Source organism: Megascapheus bottae, chromosome X (assembly GCF_031878675.1).
Source record: "Megascapheus bottae isolate mThoBot1 chromosome X, mThoBot2.hap1, whole genome shotgun sequence".
Taxonomy (NCBI): domain Eukaryota; kingdom Metazoa; phylum Chordata; class Mammalia; order Rodentia; family Geomyidae; genus Megascapheus; species Megascapheus bottae.
Genome location: NC_143547.1, coordinates 98,257,080 through 98,273,179, shown reverse-complemented (window position 1 = coordinate 98,273,179; position 16,100 = coordinate 98,257,080).

Genomic DNA, 16,100 nt, shown 5'->3' with positions numbered 1-16,100 from the left:
AAAATATGCCAAATCTTAGAGATACTTAAACCTATTTTTTAATGAATTTGTAATCTAGGATCTGCCAAAACAGCACCAGTAAATTCAATTTTCTTTTAATGAACACCAGTTTAATAATATATCCACTTATATTTAAAGTTTCTATGTTTCCCTCATGGACACTACTTGGTTTACTGACATTATGAACTGTCTGACTGAATCTTATAGTTAAAATAATAAGTAAGGTCGCTATTGTATAAAAGTAGAAAGTGAAACATGGATATTGCATATAAAGCATGTTGATAGGGAAGGAAATAGACCTTTACAAATATTTTGGTTGCCAATCTTGTGATACAATGCTATGATGTCTTCTGATTTGATTTCAGAAATTTTAATTCCATGAAAATGATCAAATGCAGGGCTGAAAGTTTGGCATAGTAGTAGAGTGCTTGCCTAGCATGCATGATGACCTGGGTTTGATTCCTCAGTACCACATACATAGACAAAAGCCAGAAATGATGCTGTGGTTCAAGTGGTAGAGCTTTAGCCTTAAGAAAAATCCAAGGACAGTTCTCAGGCCCTGAGTTCAAGGCCAGGACTGGCAAAAAATGACCAAGTGCCTGTTTAAGCAACCATTCCTTCATGACTCCCACTCTCCCAGGAAACAATGTTCCTGCCATGGATTCCCTTGCTCTGTAGCTACGTATGATATGTTTGCCATGTTCTCTCTGCTGGAAATCCTGCTCTTCTGCTGCTAAAAATAACCAATAGTATCTCTGACAGGGACTAGGTTAGAGAGATTGTTTTACTTTGGTATGTAGTAGTGGCAACACAAAAATTTAAGATTCTCAGTCTAAGCATATATTCACCATCACAATATTCCCATACTAGAGAGCATATGGGTTGTGTATATTTTCCATATAGCAGTTTTGCTTTTGCTCATCAGTTCACCCTCTAACCCACAGAAGCAATAGTTCCCTTATCAGTCTCCTTCAAAGTGGAAACTACAGTCTGTTTTGGAAACGGTTATTTATAGAAAAAAATCATCAATAATGTTTTTCCATTTATTTCCTTCTGTAAATCATAGACATTTAAAAAAATAGATGAGTAGCTGGACGGCCCCTGGCTCATGCCTGCATGTAATCCTAGTTACTCAGGAGGCTGAGATCTGAGGATCACGGTTAGAAGTCAGCCTGGGCAACAAAGTCTATGCGACTCTTATCTCCAATTAACCACTAGAGAACCAGAAGTGGTGCTGTGGCTCAAAGTGGTAAAGCATTAGCCTTGAGCAAAAAGAGCTCAGGTACAGCGCCCAAGCCCTGATTTATACTTTGACAACTGACAAAAAAAAATAAAGTAATTGTAAGCACATGGATTGTACTATAATCCTGGGAATGTGTTTTTTTTGCCAGTCTTGAGTCTTGAACTCAGGGTATGGGCATTGTGCTTGTTCTTTCTCAAGGCTAGAGCTCTACCATGTGAGCCACAGCACCACTTCTAGCTTTTTCTCTTTGTGGTACTGAGGAATCGAACCTAGGTCTTCGTGCATGCTAGCCAAGCACTCTACCACTAGACCAAACACCAGTCCAGGAAAGTATTTCTTAACATTCAGATTTTCTTTTCTTTTTTTTTTTGCCAGTCCTGGGCTTGAGCTCAGGGCCTGAGCACTGTCCTTGGACTCTCTCAAGGCTAGAGCTCTACCACTTGAGCCTCAGCACCACTTCCGGCTTTTTTCTATGTATGTGGTACCATGGAATCGAACCTGGGTCTTCGTGCATGCTAGGCAAGCACTTTAACCACTAGGCCAAACTCCAGGCCCACATTCAGATTTTCTTAAGCTGTAATTACAGATAAATGTATTGGCTACAAACTGCATTTCAAGAGGTCAGTTTCCACAGTGGAGTTACCACAGAAGTCTATTATTGCTAACATACTGACCAGGTTTGCCATATGTTATTATACATAGCTATTGTTTTCTCCTTGCAATGTCCAGTTCACAAAATATTCAAACTAGGCACAGCCGCTGAAATGACATTGAATCAATTCTTGTCATAAAAATGTACAAAATTTTGCATATGTAGCTATGCTATTACACACCAAAATGTACATTCGAAACTGGTTTAAAACCATCACTATTAAAATGAGAACTACTGTATCTCGAGTAGGGATTTAAGAGAACAGAACTGGAGGTATTTAATTAGAATTACATCCATTCCATCCTCTCTTTTAAACAGGGTGTTATATAGGCTTCAATGTGCAAAATGTAAAATCTAGGACTAAGTTCAAGGGTAGCATTTCTACTTTTTTGTTCAGTCTCCTTAGCTGCCTCAGCTGATCTGAAGAATAGAATGTAGGGTCACACACTTACATAACCTCAAAGGAATATATGGTATCATCTAATCATTGTAGTGCCAATACAACAGAGAAGACCAGTTTCTAACATGATGACCTTTTCATAGCTGAGGCGGATTAAAATCAGTGGCTTTTATAACATTTTGCTCAATATTGTGACAGTGCAAAATAAGAGTCCATTAATGAATAATGATCTTGCAAGGTTTAAGGATCTTTGAAAGATGACTATACGTACAGTAGAGTTTTAAATTCTCATTGAATTCATAGCCCATCATTTCATCCTAGATTCTTCTCTGTTTTAAAGAGTAACTAGGGCTTGAAAAGGAAAGTGATTTACATAGCCAAAGTCACATATGGACACTGCTCCAGGATATGTCTTTTATTTTGAATTTTATTTTTATTGTAAAGGTGATCTTCAGAGTAGTTAGTTACGTAAGTAAAGAAAAGTACATTTCTTGTAGAACATTGCTGTCCCTTCTCTCACTTTGTCTAGCTTTCTCCCCCCTCCAAGTTCATTTCTAGCATAGGGATTTTCAGTATTACTATTGCAGTGGTTCACCCTTTATGATTTGTTTCACCATTTCTGTGTTCAGGATCTGATTTTCCTGAGTCATAGGATACTGTCACTTGGTTTTGTCACTATTTGGAAATTTCAGGAAGGTGAATGAGGATCTGTAGGTGAGGATACAGGGAGACACTGGCACATAAGAACAGTCTTCATAGGTTTAGAGCAGCTTATAACTGGAATGAACTAGATATAAAATATATGCTTCTTATCCAGAGAATTGTCCAACATAAAAACAGTATGAAAAGGAAGACAAATATTATTCAAGAAAATCTATTTGAATGCAGACCTAGACTACATGATCTTAGAGGACATTAATTTTAAGATCTTAAAAATTTGCCAATGTATGCAGCAAACTCATTCAAGTCAAAGTTATCATATGTACTTTGCTCTAAACTTTCAAAAGCTCATTCTATGGTAGTATAATTATTAATAATTGATTATCTAATAAATATTGAAATTACTAATAAAGAACTTACAATACCAGTTATATATTAGACATACTAAATGAAAAATACAATAAAATCTCTCTTACTTTGTAGGGTTTTCATTTGAAGTATTGGCATTCTCAGAGGTTTAATCTTTTACTAAGGTAAAAAAAAGACAACTTCCTTTATACATTGCACTGAAGATGGCAGTCTAGTAACAACCTCACAGTAGAAAAGATAAGACATGCTTGTGTCTTCTAAATTACAAATTTGAGATGATTTATTTCACCTGGCCAAAGGAATACAATGATTAAAACTATAGTATTATTTTTACAAATTGGATCTAGCACAGTTTTTATTAGTTATCCTCATTTAGTTACAACTGATATTCAGTATACTGAATTGTGGGTATTGTAGTTCACTTTGCAGCTCTAAAAATATATTAAGAATAGCAAATGAACTTTCTTCAAACTAAAAATAAGATATTTTCAGACATATTCATTTAAATTTTATTCCATTGAGACAGGAACCTTAAAAGACAAAATAAATACTTCAGACCTCAAGGATTTTGTTTGTTCTTCATTTTTGTTTATGTATTTTTTTACAAAAGGTTTGGTGCATATGATTGCACGAAATTTAAACATTTTCTTCTTTTAATTCAATACCCTTAGAAAAATACCTCAAACATGACTAGTATGTATTCCCAAGGCCCTTTAATTATTTCAAAAAATATGCCTTTGTGTCATGATAACTCATTCAAAATTAGCAGCTTTCTACTTTAGAATCATACATTACTTATAAATAGTCACAGTGTTAAAAGTGTAAATAACCTCTGTCTAATTAATTTTAGGTTTAAGATGAAAGGAAGGGAATAAAAATGTCAAGTTTGATTCACCACTGACAAGCTAAGATGTCTATCAGAGTAGGAAAATTGACCCTCTGCCACCACTTTCTTTTCATCTCATATACCCTATGATGTTGCCACTTCCTTCTGCCCTTGAAACACAGTAGATCCTCAATGAAACATCCTGTTTTTTGGCTGTGGTCACATGCCCCCATTCCCATTTACATCCTCATTTTGTTTAATGTTTTATTAACCAGATACCACATTCATATACAGGTAATTCACGTGCACACTTAACATGTTTGTTCACTTGAAAATATTTTCATTTTTAAAAAGGGTTTCAAGGGGTAGAAAAGGAAAGCACATTAGCAGAACAAATAATGGCATTTCAGAACTATGATAGTGAACTAGGATACATTCCTTGTTTTCCTTTATTCTTTCCATAGTTGACATAGTCAGATCGTCAGTGGGGGAGACTGACTTAAACTTCTACTCAATAATTCTCGTATTAAGTTTCTTTATTGACTTCCAAACACTTGGTTTTCTTCAAATTAAACTGGGAAAGTGGGTTCTCGTTCATGTAAATATTTCCCATGGAAATGGCATTTAAATTCAAGTCCTAAAGGAGTCACAAAGTAATTATTAAAGAATAGGACTAGGAAAGGGATATGAGGCTTGCCAAATAACCTGAGTTAGGACAGCAGTGTGGGAATGAGCCCATTACATGGTGATGGTGTGGTAGAGAGGAAAGAGATTAGTGGTTGTTGGCAAAGGGCCAGATAGTAAATACTGGATGTTTCCCAAGCCATATGGTCTTTGTTACAACTAGCCAACTCTGTCTTCATAGGAAGAAAACAATCACAGACAGTATATAACCAAATGAATAAGGCTTTATTTCTAATTAAAAATTACTGACAAGAACAGACTGGGAGAAAAAATTGGCACACAAGCTCTAAATACAGACCTCAAAATAAGATCATGAAGGGTGTGGCATGAGTCTGATTTTCACATACTTTGGGAACTCAAAGATTTTTCCAAAGAAGAGTTTTATTAGGTCAAACTCCTTTTCCATTATTGGGATTTGAACGGAAGGCCTTGTGCTTACTAGGTATTTATATTGGCTAATATTTGAGCTATACCTCTGGCATTTTTTTCTGCTTTAGTTTCCAAGTAGTATCTTATAATATTTAGTCAAGGCCAGTATCAAACTGCATCCTCCTTTCTCTGTGTCCCAAATGTAAAATTACAAGCATGAGCCACCATACTTGCCTGGAGCTCTTTCATGATATCAGCCTCCCACAGACAATTCTCCATTAAATTTCCTCATCTCAGGGAAAGACATATTCATTAACACAATCATGTGGCTCTACAGTCAACACTGACCCTCATATTCAGGTTATTGTCTGCCTACATAACATAGCCCAAAACTAAATACATCCTTTATCTTACCTAGATGATATTTACATTTTTTTTTACTATTACTAGAATTCCCTCTCTGGCTTCCTCACATAAACTCTCCTCACTACCTCTCTCACTACCTCTAAGGTAGCTTCTACACAACACATAGTCATCTATCCTAAGATTTAGAAATGGTGCATCACAATTAGAATCTCAACTCTTAGCATGTAGAAAATGGAAGGATAGTGGTTCAAGGCGACCTGGGACAAAATTGAGAGAATTTCATTTCAGCTAACACGCTTGGAAAAGAAAGGAAAAGGAAGGAAAGAACAGACAAAGAAAGGGAATAAAAATGGGTTCCATTTAATTTGAAGTGGCTAAATATTTTTCATTTGTCATGTAAGTCTCTGGCTTTATCCACAGAAACTCTTAGAACTAGCTTAGGACCAAAGACACCATTGAACTACATCATCATTGATAACTTAGATCATGGAAAGATATCACAGGATGTGGAAAGTGAGAAAACTCTTCCCTTAGATTAAAGGTGCCTTAGAAATTTTTTCAGTGTTTTCTCTGCTGTGTCCCTCTGTACCACTAGCACAAGTCCAGACCCACAGGCCCTTCCTAAAACTCCTGTTAGCAGGCCTTCAGAATGTATATTTTGAACATTTCAACAATTACTATGATTTGTATTAAATTGTGCCTATTCCTGCTGTTGAGATAGCCTGGAAGATAAAGCTCATAAAAAACAAAGAAATAATAACAGGGCAGTTAAAGGGAAAACCAGGGTATAGATTCCTAGGAACAAAGACAAAAGAACATCATAAAAAGGATTCAAGTCACTATGTCCAGTGTTGCCAAAAGATAGCAGTGCTATCTCTCATGCCTTTCTGGTGTTGCTCCTGCTGGATTCTATACCAAACAGATGTGAGAGCAGATGGGACACTTGAGGCCGCAAAAGGAAATTCACAGGAAAAAAAAACATTTTTTGAAAAAGGAAAGAATTGAGCCAGAATCCTGGGCAAAGAGAAAACAGATTAGTGCAAGAGGGACTGTGAGATTCCATAGGAAGGTGACAAAGCCAGCAGCAGGGTCAAAGCCCATTGAGCAACAGATGTGGCTGAGGGGAAAGCTCACCAAGCTCTAGCACTTTTGAAATGCTTTATATCTGATGATCCTCTCCCACTGGGAGTGTGGAATAAACAGGGGAAACTTGAATCTTCAGCTCTCTGCTATGAGTTCTGAACTCAGCAAATTCTGCAAGAAAAACTACTTCCATCCAATAGTGCCATGGCAACATTTTCATTGAACATGTTCTCTAAATTCAAGTTCATGTACATTCATTGAATGACTATTATGTGTTTAATGTGGACTGAAAGAGGTAGAAAAGTATGGTCAAATCCCAGTCCATCTGCAGGTCACAATCTAGAGGAGGACACAGATGTGATAAAGATTGAATATCTAGAAAATCACATTCTCAGTGCTATAATGTAAACATATTTCAGTAACCAGCAGATATGCAGCCATGAGAAGCAAAGAAGGCTTCATGATGATCTTACATTTTAAGGATAGGTTAAAATTTCATAGAAAAGCAGAGAAATTCTCACTGGTCATATTTTGTTTAGAGAGTTATAAATGCAAGTTATACTGGTTTGATCATTGTACATTATATCAATGTGTTCAATGATCATGGTATAACTATAAGTAGGTGCACTCTTAAAAAATTAACTCTGGAATATACGTACCATGAAATATTATTCAAGTTTTAAAAGGGAGATACTTCCAGCTGGGCACAGTGGTTCACGCATGCAATCCTAGATACTCAGGAAGCGGAGACTTGAGAATCACAGTTGAAAGACACCCTGGACAGGGAAGTTCTGAGACTTTTTTAAAAGGCTTATTAACATTGATTTTTACATCATATTTCAAATGACATGATTAACAATTAACTACCAAAAAGTTTGAAAGGGTGCTGTGGTTCAAAGTGGTAGAGCATTATCCTTGAGCACAAATGCTCAGGGACAGAAAACACACACACACACACACACACACACACACACACACACACACACACACACACACGATACTCTACCAGTTGAAATTTGAGTGCTTCTGAAGAGCTTTAGGCAAAGTAAAATAAGCCAATCATAGAAAGATAAATGCAGTAATATCTCACTTATATTTATGATTTTAAGCAACCTGAATACATAGAAACAGAAGGAATCCTGGTAATCTGCAGTCAAGAGGAAGAAATAGAAGTACTGAATAGTACAGATTACAGTTATGAGGGATGAATATTTCTAGGAATTTAATGCATAGCTTGAGGACTTAAAAGATTAGATATTGTGTGATATTACCCCAAGTGAAATAAAAGGAAAATACAGAGGAACCCTTGATGGAAACAGCTATTTTACTGTAGATATAAAAACATATTGGTATACAATTAAAATACATAAAATAAACACAAAACACAGCATGATGTTCAATAAGCAGAGAGAACAGCAATAAAAGAACCAATACATATAAAGTGTTAGATCTGCTCATGTTGTGTCCCCATTACACTGCCTGACAGTGTATTGCGACTATTTCTTTAAAAAGTAAATAAATAGGTATGACAGCATACTAAATTTAGAGATAGGTTCTTAAAGACTTAGGATAGTATGCTAATATATTGTCAGCTAATATATGTAATTTTTTGTTTGTGGCCAATGGGGAAGCCATTGAAGATTTTTTGAAAGGACATATATGACTTAAACTTTTGTTTTAAGATGAGTCCTGATACACTTCAGAAATTGGAGATCAAATGTTGACAGCAAGAAGAAAATTAGAATGTTACTAAGAAAATTAGACAATTAGAGTATTACTCAACTATTTTAGCATTAACAAATGTCAAAAAACTACAACATACGCTAGAAGTCACATGCTTCAAGCTATGGATATGGAAATCTTTTCTAAAGGCTCTCCTTCAGACTGAAACCACACAGCATGGCTGATCTCGGCTGATTGAGACCATCTTAATTCTTAACTACCGGCTCATTTCTCATTCTTTTCTGACAAGTTTCCCTAACACCACCATAAAGAAAATTAATTTTTTTTCAGGCAATGTCACTATGATGTGAGGGCAATGTCAACTAAGCAGCACATATCAAGCTCCCACTTGCATCATGGTATTATTGATCAAAGCCAACTCTGTAGCAAGTTCTATTTTGCCTAGGTAGGGAAACATTCCTGCCATGAAAGATGAAGAAGAGGGAGTATCTATTGCTTAACAATAATCTAAGATGACACATCTATTGTTACTGATAGGAGTATCATATCCCTGAGTTCAGGAAAAATGGAATAAGAACTTGAGAAACATGCTACAGATGATTGATGATGTAGGCCAAAAAGATGAGAGAAACGAAACATAGAAAGACAAATGATTGTAATCAGAAAATAAGGAGAAAGAAAAGTCAGTGATGACCTGAAATATGAGAGACAAACTGATCGATGACACAGAGATGGCTTGAATGAAGATAAAGTATGGGATGAATGAATTCATTAACTTGAGAAACACTTGACCTTATATTCACAATTCCTTATTCCCAGATGTAATTTCTATCCACATAGATCTTATAGTCCAGTATATATACAGATTGGGTGCATAAGACAGGTATGTTGTAGAAAATATTAAATATCATAAGAAGAAGAAATTGGGAGAGTCTAAATCTGTCAGTATCAATTAGTAGTAAAGCATGTAATCATAGACCTAAGTTACGATGAAGTCTCGATAGATAGCAGAAAGCATGAAGGATGAAATGTATAAGTATAGAGCCGAAAGTGCCTATAATTTTCATACAATCTTAGTGAGGAATAATGATGTGTGTGTATGTGTGTACATACATATATATTTAATAATGGTGGATATATAGATATGTAGAATTTTGGACAGCAAATATTTGGAAACACAAAGTCAACTTGGATTATGCAGAAAAGTAAATTTCTAGAAAATGTTGTAAGGTGTGTCAAAAATGTGATAAAGGGTAGGCAAGAATAGTCTTGTAGACATGACAGTCTTGTAGACAATATGATATTACAAAGCATCTCTAACTTGACGTTTCTAGTTTTCTCTGTTTGCTATTGTTTTCATATTTCAAAGTACTCCATTTGCAAATTATGTTAATCCTGTCTTCAATATATATCCAGAATCATCCTACTTTCCATTAGTGAACAGATATCTTGGTCTCAAACATTATTATCGCTTATTGAATTATACAGTGCCTTCCAATGGCTCTCCTTGGGTGGCCCCTTTCTACCTGTTCATTCAGTCATCAATAGGATTCTTGCTTTTTGTTGTTTTGTTTTGTTTTGTTTTGCCATTCCTGGAGCATGAACTCAGCGCCTGGCCACTGTCCTTGGCCTTTCTAAAGGCTAGTGTTGTACCACTTGAGTCACACCACAACTTTTTCTTGTATGTGGTACCAACGAATCAAACCCAGGGCTTCGTGCATGCTAGGCAGACTACCATTAGGCTATTCTTCTGGCCCTTTTAAGAGGATTCTTTAAAATAATGTATTCCAGGCCATGCTTATTTATCCTTTCAAAGCCTTCCAGGTGTGGCACAATCCTTTAGAATAAGAAGCTATAGGTTTTGGTTTTTGTTTTTCTTTTTTATGGCCTGACACAATCTAACTACATAGTTGTTCATACCCAACCTTTCAATGCTTGCTCTAACATTCACTCTCTTCCACTTAGGCTGGCCTAGTGCTTCTTCAGTCATATCAAATACATTCCATTCTCTTGTCCATTCGGTTTCTTATCCTGGAATACTTTTCGTTCCAGGGAGCATCATTATTCATTCCTCCACTGCCTTAAGTAGTTTTAGCTCAAAGCCTACTATGATTGACAGACTGAAGGTAGTAAGCTCATGCCCGGCCTCCAAATACAACCCTTACCTTATAGTATGTAACTTATTTATATGTTTATTATTGTCCATAGTCTCCCAAATTATGAACTTTCTTCTTAGGAATACTCCTTCTCCTGCTAGCAATACTAATATGGTTTCTTCATCCCATATCCTACACTAATTACATCAACATTCGGCAAGAAGTAGGCTTAATAATTTGTTCTATTGAGCGATTAAAAGTAAGAAGATAACTGAGCTCTCTTGACTATCATGATGTTCAGTGGCACATTATTAAAGGTTGTAGAGCAGTATGTAGGAAGAGCTATGAGAAAGGAGCTGAGCTTCTCACAAATGAAGTAAATCTGTTACAAATTCACAATGTGATGTGACTTTTCTGTGACTCCTGCCCTGTATCCTAGTTAACGGAGCTCTTGTCTTTGTTTTTTCATAGCTCTTTGAACAATTTTCTATAAAAACATGGATTTGGTTGCATTGCTCAATCAGTTACATAAGGGTGCATTATCTTGTAAGTTTCAAACTTTACCTGAGTTCTTTGCTCCTGACAGATAAGTAAATCCTGTTATTGCCAGTTAATTCCTGACAGTTAAGAATAACAGCTAAGGAGAACCCTCCCCACCTTGTCCTGTTCTCTGAAACACTTTACTAAAAAGAACCACACTTCCCTACATCATGTAGGTAAGACCCTTGTGAATGTACCCATTGACTAGAAGAAATAAGGCTTAAATACACACATTGTAAATTGTGATCCTCTGTGTTGTAAGTGGTAAACTTTAACGATGAGTCAGAAGACAATGTCCCCTAAATGACCAAATAATATCAGGTTCTTTTCTATTGTCAGATACCTGAATTGTGACATATCTTCAACTCTGAGTCAAATCTCCTTAAGAGGTTGGCTTCAGAGAAAAGCATTTTCTAATCTCTCCAGTCTACACTCACTGTTCATCCCAGTTCCCTACATCCAATTCTTTCTGCTCTAAGAAATGCTCTACCCTGCTTGAGCACTTGACACAGTGGCAGATCCCAAAGTCAGAGCTTTATTACTGAATAGGCCCCTCACTCTGTGTAATAATTTCTATCCCCTCTCCTCTTATAATTCTTTTGGGTAAATTGTCTCCTTATCTAAGTCCAGAATTGTGTTTTCTTTGATATGCTTTCCTTTCCTTAAGAACAATGGCAAAGGGTGGGAGCAGGTCTGTCAGAGTAGGTGAATTGACTCATGTGGATGAATAAACACTACATGCCAAGTGATATAATGCTTGCTTGGAAAGACAGATAAGGTCTTTGCTTCTTAAATGATAATGTAATTCAGATATTCTCTTAACACACACGTTTGACATTGTTTAGATAGCAAAAAAAAACCCTTGCTTTATATTTGTGAAAAGAATTGGTCCAAGTTATACATTTGCTTATATTCTATTTGTTTCCAATCTAAGTTAAAATGGACTGAAGTTAAGATACATTCTTGCTCAAGTAGAAGTATTTGTATTTCTTTGTAGCTCAACAAGGCCTTTGATGGAGATAAGAGTTATTGTCTTTAAAGCTTTGAAAGCCTAGAGGGTGATGGGTTATGCCTAATCTATTGATGGAAGGAAGCTGTTAAGCACAACTGAAGTTTCTGTTGAAATCATTTAAACTGCCATATTTTTTTGTTTCCTTTGTTATTTCAGTCATATCTCAGCAATTCTATTCTAGCCAAAGTCCTTCACGCACTTAGCAATTTCTCCATACACTTTTTCTGTGTTTCATTTTTGCCCTCATCTCTGGTTTCAGGTAGTATGGAGCAGGTTCTTTCACCTCTTTAGTTGTCTTTCTTTTTTTCATATAATTTTTATTGTAATTAACAGAAGGGTTACATTATATTCACCAGAAAGAAGGTGCATTACTTCACATACATTGATACCCTTTCTCATATTTTGGTCCCCATTTCCCTCCCCACACCCCCATCCCTCATCTTGTTTTCCCCCCTTCCCTATCCTATTTCAAATAACCAAATAAACATACATAAAATATACCAGATAACAAGGTAAAATACTGTAAAAATATGAGATAACCAAGGTACAGCAAAAGAGATGAGAGATAACATAGTACTTCTTTCTTTACAAGGAAGCCATATTCCATTCTGTTTTCTGTTGTTTTTCTGTCATACTGTTGAGGAAGGAGGATCTTGGTGATCAGAACATATAGAGGAGTCTGCATTGTTCATATTAGAAATAAACCAACAGGCTGGGTCATCTGCTCAAGAGGCAGAATGATGTTGCTCACACATCAATGGAGTGGGAATAGGCTGTGTTTCTAGCTCAACTGAGTTCAAAACAGAACTTACTTAAAATGAACAAACAAAAAAACAACTGCTCAAAAGGGAAGAGTTTATATCTGCCCCTTCCTGCATGCCTTTAGGCTATTGTTAACAGGGATCAAGTCAACTTTGTGTCCCGGCAAGGAGATTTTGAGAGAATAGCCCACATAATCAAAACCCTGCCTTACAAACTGCAGCAGACAAAAGCAGATATCCATCTGCAATGTAAAGTGCTGTGAAGGCAGCCTGCCCTCAGAGCTATACAAAGTTCCATGAAGTTAGTCCACCCTTCCCTTTCTAACTCCTTTGAGGTTCTATACGCCAGTATTTTTTTTTCTGTTTTGCAAGGAAGAGATCAGAAAGAATTGTGAAATCCTTTTATGTGACTTTAAAACATTACTGAATTTTCAATGACAAAATGTTAACAAAAAATACTTAATCATTTGCCATGCTGGTTCGTAATGATCATCCTTCCTTCTTAGTTTTCTATATAGACAGATTGGCATGTCACTAATGGTAAGACTCAGAATTATTTTAGAGTCATTGTCTCCTTTGTAAGGGTCCAGGAGAAGTTTAAAGGCAGCAACAATGTCTTACGATCATTCTCCACCATTCATCATTATCATCTACTCTTTATGGCAAGAAACTGAGTAACTCAAACGAGCAGTGAGTTGATATTTTTCTGACAAAGTTTAGGGGGGTAAAAAAGGAACAAAATTTGGGAAGAGATTGATTATAAATTTCAGGGATTAAGCAGTCAACGTGTTTATCATTATTTAAAAATAAAAGAGTAGGGAAAAGAAAACAGACCGTTTTGTGCAATGTTTGGATTCTTTTCTTTTCACCCCACTTTCTCCTTTCAAAGTCCATACACGCTTACTAAAAAAATTACTGCTAATTTTTCTTTTGTGACCTAAGATGTTCACACACTTTTGCTTGTTTGTTTGGGTTTTCTTTCAGCTTTCACTCTTGGGCACATTGCAGGCTGTCTGGCAGTACCCTGAGCTACCGTCATCTGTCCAACAGACATCCCCTATGTGGGCCTAAGATACAGTAATATAACACTTGAAAGGTCAACTGTGGCTAATGTCTTTCTCCATCTGGTAATGGATCTTTTCCTTCCTGCTTACTCACTCTCTATAGGAGTGCTGTTAACAAACAAGAATGATTAAATGCATTGAACTATCCAACTCAAGGAAATTCGATCATATCAAAGAGAATAATAACTTCTGGGTAAATTCCCATGCGTGATTAAAAGGAGCAATTTTATCTGTTCAAGATGAAAAAATCTTCAGCAACTTAAGATAAATCCAGTTTCCCATGATACTTTGTAGAACCTGTAGAGGAAGGCACAGCAACTATATATTTAGTGACATGAATAATCCAGTGAGTTATTTGGTTGTTAGTTTTCAACAACCAATTCACTGGGCTAGAATTCTCACATGCTGTCGAATAATCAAACAAATTAGCCCTTACTGAATATTTCAATGGCTTATTTGGTAGATGAATTAATTCCTTCCCATGATCTCATTCATTATTTAGAATCTATTCCTGCAGTTTATTTTGTAATTATTTTGTATTACATGTTATTATTGTAATAAAACAAAAAATTCAGTTTCCATTTTATTCAACTTAACACATAAAATCAATGGTAAAATACCATCAACTTGCCTGTAACTCCCCATTCACCCCTCTCTCCAGGAACATAACAACCATCATTGCATTGCCGGTTTTGGATTCATCATGCACTCTTTGTCCTTCTGTTCCTGGCTTATTTCACTAAACATGTTTTCCTCCAGGTCTGTCAATGTTTTTACATATGGGAAGATCTCGTATTTTTCTGTAAAATTTGTTTACTGTTGTATACATATAACACAATTACTTAGTCTGATCATCTAATCCTTGAAATACAGATTAATTTTCACCTTCTCACTTATTCTAAGCCTATATATAGCAACAAAAATATGCTTCCACCTCTTAAAAATGGGTTAATGGTACAATACACATAAAAATATGCTTCCACCTCTTAAAAATGGGTTAATGGTACAATACACATTGGTGTACAAACAACTCTGTCACAGACTAATTTCAATTTTTTTGGTAAATGTACGTATTTTGGACTGAATAGTACATTTCATTTTATTTTTTCACAATATTGAGGCTTAAATTCAGCCTCCTGAATTTTAGGCTAGTTAAATTCTACTACTTGGGCCATATCCCCAGACTTTTTCACTTTACATAATTTGCACAGAACCCGTGCTTTCCCCAGAGAAGTCTCAGACTGAAACTCAACTACCTATACCTCCCTTTAGCTTGCTATAGTTGTTTGAACTACCATGCCTGTTTTGTTCATTTAGATGTGTCTCACTCATCTTTTTTATCTGGTCCAACTTAAAAGTGTAGTCCTCGTTATGTCTACTTCCTGAGTACTTGGGATTTCATGAGCCATCATGTCCTCTCTCTCTCTCTCTCTCTCTCTCTCTCTCTCTCTCTCTCTCTCTCTCTCTCTCTCTCTCTCTCTCTCTCTCTCTCTCTCTCTCTCTCTCTCTCCCTCTCCCTCTCTCCCCTCCCCTCCTTTTTCTTTCTTTTTCCCCTTCCTTTCTTTCTTTTCCTTTCTTCTTCCCTTACCTCTCTTACTGATTCCTTCTCCCTCCCTCCTTTCCTTCCTTCCCTCCCTCCCTCCCTCCCTCCTTCCTTCCTTCCTTCTTCCCTTCCACCCTTCCCACTCCCCCTTCTCTTTCTCTCTTTCTCTTTCTCTTTCTTTCTTTCTTTCTTTCTTTCTTTCTTTCTTTCTTTCTTTCTTTCTTTCTTTCTTCTCTTTCTCTCTCTTCCTTCCTTTCTTTCTTTCTTTCTTTCTTTCTTTCTTTCTTTCTTTCTTTCTTTCTTTCTTTCTTTCCTCTTTTTTTCTTTCTTTCTATTTTTCTTTCCTTCTTCCAAAACCATCTTTCGTATATTGCTAATGTGTAAGTAATCTCACCAGTAGGTTCCTGGCAGGAACCCCATTTATCTTGGGAAGCTTTTAAAGAACACAGTTGGTCTTATACTACTAACATCTATGCATTGGTCCCATTGAATTTACTTTGTTTCATAGTTTCTTCAACTTTTTGCCAGGAGCCTGTGGCTTGCACCAAGGTACTCAAGATGCTGATATCTGAGGTTCATAGTTTGAAGCCAACCCATAAGACAAGTCCATAAGATTCTCATCTCCAATAAACTACTCAGAAAAAGCCACAAGTGGTGCTGTGGCTCAATGGCACAGCACTTACCTTGATCTTAAAGAGGCTCACAGAGAGTGCCAAAGCCTAGATTTTAAGTGCTAAGTCCAGAAAAAA